This window comes from Grus americana, chromosome 5 (assembly GCF_028858705.1).
Source record: "Grus americana isolate bGruAme1 chromosome 5, bGruAme1.mat, whole genome shotgun sequence".
NCBI classification, from domain to species: domain Eukaryota; kingdom Metazoa; phylum Chordata; class Aves; order Gruiformes; family Gruidae; genus Grus; species Grus americana.
In genome coordinates this window covers 59,544,623-59,554,496 of record NC_072856.1, presented here as the reverse complement: position 1 = coordinate 59,554,496, position 9,874 = coordinate 59,544,623, and positions in this window count along the sequence as shown.

The following is a 9,874-nucleotide window of genomic DNA, read 5'->3' as shown; positions in this document are numbered from 1 at the left end:
TGAACTCCAGCAACTCCCGAGTGCCACAATAGCACCTTGGATCACGAACATGCAGTTTCACATTACAGATATTTACATTATATTGCCCATCTCAAGAGTTTACAGGATTAAAGCCATATTTCCCTCCCACCCCACCCCAATCCTGAACTGACACATTTAGGCTAGATTAGAGGGTCCACTCAACGGTGCTCTACAAAGTATTTTGTTAAATGGGTCATTTGTGCTTCATGGTTCATTCCTTAGAGTTGGTACAAGTAACTTTTTAGATGGAAAGAGTCCACCTGCTGTTCTGCACGGTACCAGGTACTGCTGCTGTGTCACCTCAAGCCCAGGCTCCTTAATCGCATATGCCTGGTGGTGCAGGTGCATTTATCTGCTGATAAGAAGTATTTGCATAAGGCAGATCGATTTTCTTTATATATATATATATCCTGATATAAGAGGAAATACTTGCCTGGAAAATATTGGCAGAGAACTGGAGAGATACCGTAGTTCCTATGACATCCCCCATCGGCCTTTAATCTCTCTTTATCACCAGTATTACAATTTGCAATGGGGTTGAAAGGCATTTCAAAGAGCTTGGGTGGTAAAAGCGCTGACTGCAAGCTTGGAGTCCACGGCTGAAGGTTACATGCTGAGGCAGGGCCAGCAATGGCAGGTCTGACAAACAGGTTGAAAGTCAGGTGCTCACCTTGCAATTTCTTTGCTAGACATGAATTCAAGAGCCTTTGAAGGTCAGTGGTAAAGTTTTCTGGTAGGCTGAAGGGAAAGGTCTGTCTGCAAATAAAGTTTTCACCAAATGCAATGTTACTATAGAATCAAAGTCCTCTTTGTTTAACAAGGACAACAGGTTTATAAAGATCTTATCGCTGCTAGGGTACTACAGCTGCTCTGCAAAAACACACAGCAGGGTGCCTGAGAGCACAGGAGTGACATTATACCACATTAAAGCCTGTAATTAAAAGAATAGTTCTTGCTTGGAAAAAAATTAGCAGAGAATGCCAATTCTTCAACTTTTTGCAGGCAGGCAGAATTCAGAGAGACATCAGGCAGGTGTAGCAAGGTGTCCATGTTACATGATGCTGGGCTGAACCTTAAAAGAAGACACTAGAGAGAAAGCCCAGCAAAGGTGCTGTGTGAGTCAAGTCCTCTGGCTACAATTTTCAGGGGTCCCACAGGGCTTTCTGCTGGTAGTGCAAGCTGGCTTGACTTTCATCTCTGGGTGTTTTCCTTTCTTCTCATTAAAATTAACTTTCCCTGCTGATATTTCCTCCTAGCTGTTGGACTTCCCCCGGGGAGAGGTAGCTCCAAGGCCATATCACGTATGCTCCGTAACATGGACTTTGGAGGAACGTGGGAGGAAAAAAAAGTTGCCAATTTGGAGAGATGCAAAAGACACATTTAAAGCTGTTATTTAAATATGAAATGGCAAGCTTTTAAAAACAAAGCATTTTTATGAATAAGAGAAGCTCATTAAGACTTCTTAAACAGTGCCAGCTCTAAGGAAGAGACATTTTCATTTAGCTCTGTGCGCAGCAAGGAAGAGTTTTTGAGATTCTTGGTATTTACACTGAGAGCAAGCTATATCTTGTGAAGATCTGGAGAAAAATGACAGAGCACTTGCTTTACTAAACTGAAGCTTTGCCCCCTGGGCAACCCGGGCTGGCGGGACGCAGGTGAGAGGAGCAGGGGACGCACTAGGCTGCATCATGCCGCTCCCTCTTTAATCTGTGCTACCACAAACTCATCTGGCTTCCAGGTAGCGTGCATTACAGGTGAGCTTGGCTATGGCAACTCTGCTCCAGGGACCTCCAAACACTTTGCTTTCATATTGGATGAAGAGTATAGAGCGCTTATTTCGTGCAGAGATACGGCTGAATTACATCGGATCGTTCCCCGGCTTTCAGAAAACTTGGATATAAATCATAGGCCTGAACTATGAAATTTATGACAGATCTTTGTTTCAATGTACAGAAGCATTCTAAAAGACATTAGTTTACTGAATAAACCACTAATACACTGACTATATAAAGTACCCTTCACTTTGCTTTCTGCATATAATCGATCATCATGTCCATATGGCCTTTGTAGAGTAGAAACTAATATTATAAAGAAGCATGTTAGAAGGCTTAATATGAATAACAAATGGGTAGCACAATGCTAGGGGCAGAGCCAGGAGCAGTGTCTGGCCCCGTGCTGACTGACTGCAGAGTCCTTGCCCGTGATAGTGCCGTGCAGGACCTGAGTGACCCGTCCAAGGTCAAGCACAGGGACCAGTTTGGCAGCAGCGAGCAGGGACACTGGCCCTGCTCCATCAACTGAAGTTTTCCTGTACAGGTAATCAAATTTTCCTTGATTTCTTTGTTTTAAATTTGTGAGAAACTGGCCCCGCAGCCAGAGGGATTCATTCCCCAGAGGGGAAGCAGCCTCCCTGCCTGTGCCCTCCCCAAATGGGCACTGGCGTTCCTGCGGTTTAGCAGTTTCCCAGCGACAGGTCTGACTGGGAGGAGGAAGACAGGCAGAGAAGTGGAAACACCAGTTTCAGCAAGGAACATGGAAAAAGCCTTCCCAGTTCTGGGGCTTGGGTTTCTGAAGTTGCTTCCTTCCTCCTCGGTTGCTCCTGGCGAGACACAGGGAGAGAACATGGTTCCTCCAGCGGGATAACAGTCCTCCACAGCATCCCAAGAGGTGACAGGGACATAGAGGCACAGCGTGTCCGTGCTTCTCCTGCTCTTGCGGCTCACGGCAAAGTTGCCTCTGGGGGACATCTGCTTCAGGGGGGAATTTTGTTGCTGCCCAGCCTTCGCTTTGCAAGTGCGTATTGATGATGGAGTGCAATTATTTGTGGTGAAGGTACAACCGCTTCATTTTCCCCAAATAAAACTTCTAATGCGAAAGAAAACCCCATCCGTAACTAATGTCTGAATTCACAGCACATGACGCAGGCAGGTAAAGCTATAAAGGTGATTAAGGAGATAAAGCAAAGGCTCCTGACTACATTGCCTTCACGTATGCCAAAGTGCCAGCGTGTCTTTCAGGGCATCAACTGACCTACCCCATGCCTACCAGGGTGTGCAAAGCTGTGGGATGGGAAAGTCGTCCCCGTGGTGCTGTGGCTGCCATGAGAGCACCTTGCACCATTCCTGCACTCGGGCATGAGCCCCAATGCCACCGCGCAGCCCGAGACCTGCCTGAGAAAGGGGAAGAGAATTAAACCGACACATTACAAAGAGACTGAAATGAAATGTCGTGGGTGCGATTTGAGTAAATGCTTCAGAGCTTGTGCTTGAAAATAGCGCAGGGGAGGGGGGTTTAAACCTTGTGCTGCATTTCCAAGTGGCTCTTTGGATAAAATGACACAAATTCCAGAGGGATTTTAACTACAAGGACTAGGATCCAGAACCTCTGCTCAGCCTGCGCACAGGCTTTAATCATGTCATGGAAAAAGCCTGATTTCAGTTCCATGGGGCAGGGACAAGAATTTGGGAAAGGAACGTGCTTATAATGTGCATGTTTGCACAAGCTTTATTAGGATTATTTTTAGGAGTATTTATTGTACCTGGCCAAAACCATCTGATGCAACACAAGCTCCTTTCAAATAATAGCTTGGTGAGAAACAGCAAAATAAACATGCACCTAGCGAAAGGCTGAGGAATAGGGTTAATTTTTATTTTATCTTCGGCTTGATTTTCCTGTTAAAGAAATAATTCTGCTGTTAAAACTCCATTTGTAGAGAAGCGTGGTCTTTTTTTAAAACTGACTTTAAGCTGCATCATGGGGAAAGAATCTCTGGGACTTCCCAAATACTTCTTTTTCTGGGAGATGGTGGGGGAAGAGATCTGAAAGCAAAGTAGCTGTAATTAGGATGCAGTTCATTCCTGCTTACTTTCCCCAGCTACTGTACTGCAGTGCAAAGCTGCTTTGCTCTGAACCCGGGGAAGGCACGAAGCTTCCCTGCACAGGTTTGCTCCTGGTCCTGAAGAGATGAAAGAGAAATTTGTCCTTTTGCTGGCAAAACCCACTGCTTACGCTGTCACCCCCGTGGCGGCACGCACGGTTCCCCAGCACCAGTGGTTAAACCGAACCGAAATTCCTCACAAGGCTGCGCCAACACCCACAGCCTGCGCCGCTGCGGAGCTCAGCCCGGCGTTCCCCGGGTGCTGGCGGCCGGCTCCGGCTGCGGTTACATGTCAGTAAATCCTCAGCAGCCAGGGCAGCGCCAGCACCGCGCCGTGAAACTCAGACTCCAGCACCAGGACATTCTTCAGGTGTTTTTGAAGCTGTCTTGCCTCTTTTATCTGTTTTTCAAAGATAATGAGCCAAATTTCTGATGCCATTGGTTTACATTTCCTCATTAACTCTAATTGCACTCGGTATGAGAACCGGGCCTCCAGGCAGGGACATGGCAGCCTCCTGCTCTTGCGTGGCAAGGAAGGCCTTAGGTGGTGACGCTGAGGGGAAATTGTCAGAGCAGCCTCGTGTACCGGTATCCCCCGAGTAACCGCTGAAGGTGACACGGTCGGGGACGTTAATCAAATCAGATCAAAGAGCAGAGCCTGTCCGGCCCAATCAGCCCCGTGCCAGCGAATGCAACCGAGAGACCTCCCATAAAACCAGTACCAGTGGGATGAGGAGGGCACCCTGACTGCGTGTGACTAACCAGACAGGGACGTAAAAACTCTTTAATCCACCTGCAATTTAACAATGTCACCTTATGCACAACAGGTCCAGTTCCAGAGACACTTTTCCAAGTTTGCCCACGTTATCCCATCAAACGCCCAGCCTGGGAAGGCAGCATCCTTCTTCGGGACCAACACTGAACCCACTTTTCCAGCACATTTTTTTAGGCTCTTGCCTGTCAAGAGCAGTTGTTGGACGGGGCTTGAATTACGGGCCCATTCCAGTTCCCTCCTTGTGTGAATGCCGCTCTCGCAGGCAGACAGCTGCTTTTACCTCTTCTCCGAAATTCTGTGAATTCTGGACCCTGTTCAAGACTGAGAAAATCAACTGGGGACTTTCCATTGTTTGCTGTGAGCTTCAGAGCAGCTGTTATTGTTCTTCATCATCTGCTGGAACATTTCTGATTGAGTTATTGTTGTCTCCCAAGGAAACTTTTAGAAGACTATCAGAATGAAGAAGCCTTCACTTATTGGCAAAGCAATTTTTTGGTTTCGTTCCCAGTGTGATAGTCAGAGTTTTTCCTTTTTACTGACGTCATGGCTTTTGGATGTGCTCGGACTGACTCGTGGGTGAATTCAATATTTGTCTTCATAGCTTCTGCTACATTTTTGTTTTTACCCTGCGGTGGTTTATTGGCCACTCGTTCTTACAGAACCATGTTTAATTTCCACAAAAGAATGAACTAAAGTCAGAAAAAAGTCTTTATTCTTTAAGTGTTTAGAAGGAAAAAAATAAATTAATTGCTGTTGCTTAATAGCACAATGTCTTTGTTTTTTTTTCTTTTGCAAAGACTTCTCACACATATCTCCATCTGTAGCCATTTTCCTGGTGCGTCTGGGTTTTGTCTCTCTCTTCTTGTGGGAACACTGATGGGTATTGTCAGCTTTTTCCAAAGCTGTGGACTTAGAGATCCAGAAATCTACTAATTAGTTCATGTTTAATCTGCACGATCTGCAAGAGCAGTTCTGGAGTCTTGTAGATTTGTTCCAGCACAGTCAAATTATGCTGATTAGATTGGTAAAAAGCCAAAAGAAAAAAGCATAAATAGCAATTATTTTAAATAAATTCCAAGCACATAAAGACTGATTTTAGCCTGTGCTGTTGAAAAATCTCATGCAAATTGTAGTGTGTGTTTATTGCATTTTTTTCCCAAATGAAGTGGAAGAGTTGGACTTAGTAGTAGTCAGAAAAGAATTGAAATGCCCTCGGCAGCCGTGATCAGGAGCAGTGAAACAGATACTCCCCGCAGCTGTGCGGTGCCTTGCAGGGGAGAGCACTGTTACCGCGCTCTGCCGCCTGTTCCCAAAGCAGAGCGCTGTCTTTTACAACTCCTGATAAAATCCTAATGCCTGTAAACCAAACCGCTCCTGTTGAACCGTGCCACCTCCCGAGGTCACTCGAGTTGCCTGGTGGGGGAACGGGGCTGCTCCCTGCCGCAGCCACCCGCAGGCAGCCCAAACCCTGCTGCAGGTGACCGGGCAGAGAGGGGCAGTAGCAGGACAAGGAGCGTTGCCCAGCTCTCCATCAGTGCAACAATGGTGCTACTCAGCAGTGCTCTTCCTGGCGCTGCAGTGGTTGCTGTCCTCGTTTTGGGGGTGCTATGGAGTTTAAACAAGGCATTTAAAAGTCTCGCTCTTTGGTTCATCACAAATTCAGGCACGGGAGCCAGGAGGTTTAGCTCCCCAGGCCGCACTGCAGGTAGGAGGCTTCTTCCATCATTGGTCTCACAGGACTGCTGCACTCGCTAAACAGCAACACGCATACTCGGAGGATAAATACAGGGTAGAAAACAAGTCAAGTATAATTGGAATGTTTATGGACACAGCAGAGCGAGTCCTCTGCTTTTCAAAGGCTTTCAAATGTTTAGGAAACAAAGTCATAATGAAAACCTCCCATCTTACGAGTGGGCAAATGTGCTGTTAAGAACCACGATGGTTTTGCAATGTAAATCTTATTACTGTGGTTGAAAACACAACTGGAGCTTGACTCTGACTTGCAGCATCAGCCATTACACATTTTGGGAAGCGTCACGGAGCTTTAGACTATCACTGCCAGGAAGGTACAGAGGGACCTTGGAGTAAATGGGCATGAGCTCCTCAATTAGCTCCATTTAGTCATGCTCTGCTAGGAGGTTTAAAACACCTCCTGTGAAAAGGAACAAGTTTGTCCTTCCCTCGGAAGGGATGATGGTGCTCCTTTTGGCAGTGTCACTCAGCCTGGAGCAGCCGCTGCGGTGAGCTGCTGCTGAGTGCTGAGCTCCTCTCCCCGTGCTGCAGCCCCAGTGCCTGGTACCCAACACCCATGGACTCACACTTCCTGAGAGGGTTGCCCCCCTTCCCCTCACCCTGGTAGCCCTTTGCATTTATCTACACTGAGTTTCACCTCCACTTTATTGCCCAGTCAGTGATTCATAAGAAGGCCTCACCTGTAAAGTCTTTTTATAGTTCTTTACAACCTGTCCCCATCCTTATTGCCATAAATAACTTTGTGCCATCAGCAGACCTCCTTGGCTAACTGCTCAGCCCTTTTCCCAGGTCATTTATAATGATGTTAAGCTGCACAAGTACCAGCATGGATGCTGGGATGCCAGCCATGACCTCCGTGCTCCTGCAAGACCCAACTTGGACCTCTACCCTCCGTTCCTTACCCCTCAACTTGGCCTTATTTATCCTATAACTAATGGCTTCAGAAAGTGCCTCAATTCGATGAGATTCCTGAGCTTTTTGCATGGGTGGCTCTGTAGCCTTGCTCATTGTCTTTTAATATTACTTTGGGGTGTATAATTGAATTCAGTCACTCTTAGGTGCTCTATAATGAATTGGGGCAGGACAAGAGGAAACCACTGATTGTGTGGCGTTCTGAGCAATTAGCAGCCTATTTCTGCTTTGTTGATTTTTACTGGAGGAAATCAAATGCTGGCTGGTATTCTGTAAAAGTGCAATAAAACATGACTGTCTGCTGCTAGGGTGACTGCATTGGATCCAGACTATCCAAAACCAGTGCCACGTTTCATCTGCTGGGGGAAAAGTACATACTCTATCTATAGTCATTGATCCTTCTAATTCACAGGGAATTTGGAGGGGGTTTTTCAGCTCTGATAAAAACAATGCAGCACGTAAGCCTCTTTGAGTCATCCTCTCTGCTATAAGATCAATCATAAACAGCTGATTTCTATGAGGCAGATGTATTTATAGGCTTGGGATAGAATATAGATTTTAAAATGCCACTTTTCTGCTTTGAGGAGATCAACTTACATTTTTAATCTGTATAAAATTAATCCAGCTAATTAATGAAAATGGCTACAGAGTAAAATTAATTAAAGTTTCAGAAAATCATTAAGCATTGATACAGCTACATGCTCTGATTTGGTAATGAGTTGTGACACGGTGAACACTATCTAGCTGTATTTGCATCCAGGTAGTGTAAGAACTTGTGGGCAAGGAGATGCTGCCAATGTGAGAGCAGGAACAGCTTTGCCCTGGAAGAGATCCTTGCTCAGCATGAGGAGGGCACTGTTATTTAGGAAGGAGCTGTAACCCTTCTAGCAGAGGGAAGATCTGGGACGTCAGGTCCTGTTTTCCATCCTGCCACTGACTCGCACAATTCCCTTATGCATCAGTCTTTAAAATGAGCGTGGTGCTGTACGATTCCCAAAGAAACCTATGCAACCAGGGCCCAGGTCATCGAGGGAGTTGTGCTGAAATCCCACTGAAATAAGTGAGTAAGTAAATTCAGGAGGAGCTGGGGCGTGAAACCCATTTACGTTCTTTGAGAAAGCTGCTCTTTCCTCAGGCAGCCAGCAGCTCCCTAATGTGGAGGTAGACCACCACGCTCTCACAACAGCAGCGGGTACTTCCATCTCTTGCCACAGCCATTTTACAAATCCCTTCGCCTCCCTGAGTAAATGTTTGCAGGATCAAAATCAAACCACATGAGAAATGAGGAACTGTTTCCTTACAAAGCAGAAATCATGTCTCACATGGAGATTTATCATGTGGAAGAATCGCATTTTCTTCTCCTAGAGAGGCATGTTGCACCTTGACTCTTATAATATACCTCTGTCAGAAGTGGTACAGAAAGAGCTGGCAGGTGCACAGGCAGTTGCTCAGTCTGAAGGAAACACCGAGCCCTGCGTATTCCCTTGGAGGCAGAAAATGCTCCAAAGGATAATGCACAGGACCCAGTGCTGTTCCTGAGGTCAGGAGAAAGCCCTGGGCTAGCTGACATGCTGCACAGTTGTCCACTGGTCACGCCACACCTGTTTTGCCCGTGGCTTGCTCAGCTGGTGAGCTGTTCAGGACAGGCTCTACGTGCGGTCTTATCCCACCTGGGCCTCTTGGTGTTGCTATAATGCCAGCAATGCACAGGGGCTGGATGTAATGCTGGCAACCCGTTGAGGGGGGATACAGTCCCATTTATAGTCTATATAAGAAACCTTAAGGAGTCCAGTGCTGTCGTCCTTGCTCTGACATTTGTCCACAGGCTGGTAATCAGCCATAACCATGTGAGTATCTGCTCTCGCCGCTGAAAAAGGGCAATTTTCTCTCTCTTTAAAGTGTTGCTAAGATCGATGAGGAAGTGTTGACAATGAAGGATCCTCCTGGGAGCACTGGGTGGTACAAACTGGAAATCAATCTCCTGTCTGTGAGACTTTGTGTGCTTGTGAGGTATATATTCCACTCAAGTATTATCCATTTTCTTAAATGTTTCCACCTTATCTGACAGGGGATACAAAAACACAGTAAGAGAATGTGCAGAAACTGCAACTTGTGTCTTAGTTAAATCTGAGATGTCATCACAGGTAATCAAATCTCTTTGTTGTCCCATGCTTTTGCCCAGTAATGTATTGAAGTTCGTGACTCTTTTTTGTATTTTATATATATTATGTAAGTATATTGTATATTTTGCTAAGCTAATTTAGACCACCATTGTAACAACGGCACGACATGACGTAGGTGTAATCCAACAGGTTGAGCTGACTGCAGATGCTTTAAAAACCTCTTTTCCTCTCCCTCCCTCCTTTCCACTCCATCGGTTGCAGATCCCAGCCTACATGCCTTGTTAAAACAGCCTGACTGAACTGACATCCTCACTAATGAGTATTTCTGATCCACAGCTTTTAAGGGGAGCAGCTGGAACCTTCTTGGGAATTGTCTCTTCGTTGCAAAAGGCCAGGAAAGGAGGAGCCTTCTCC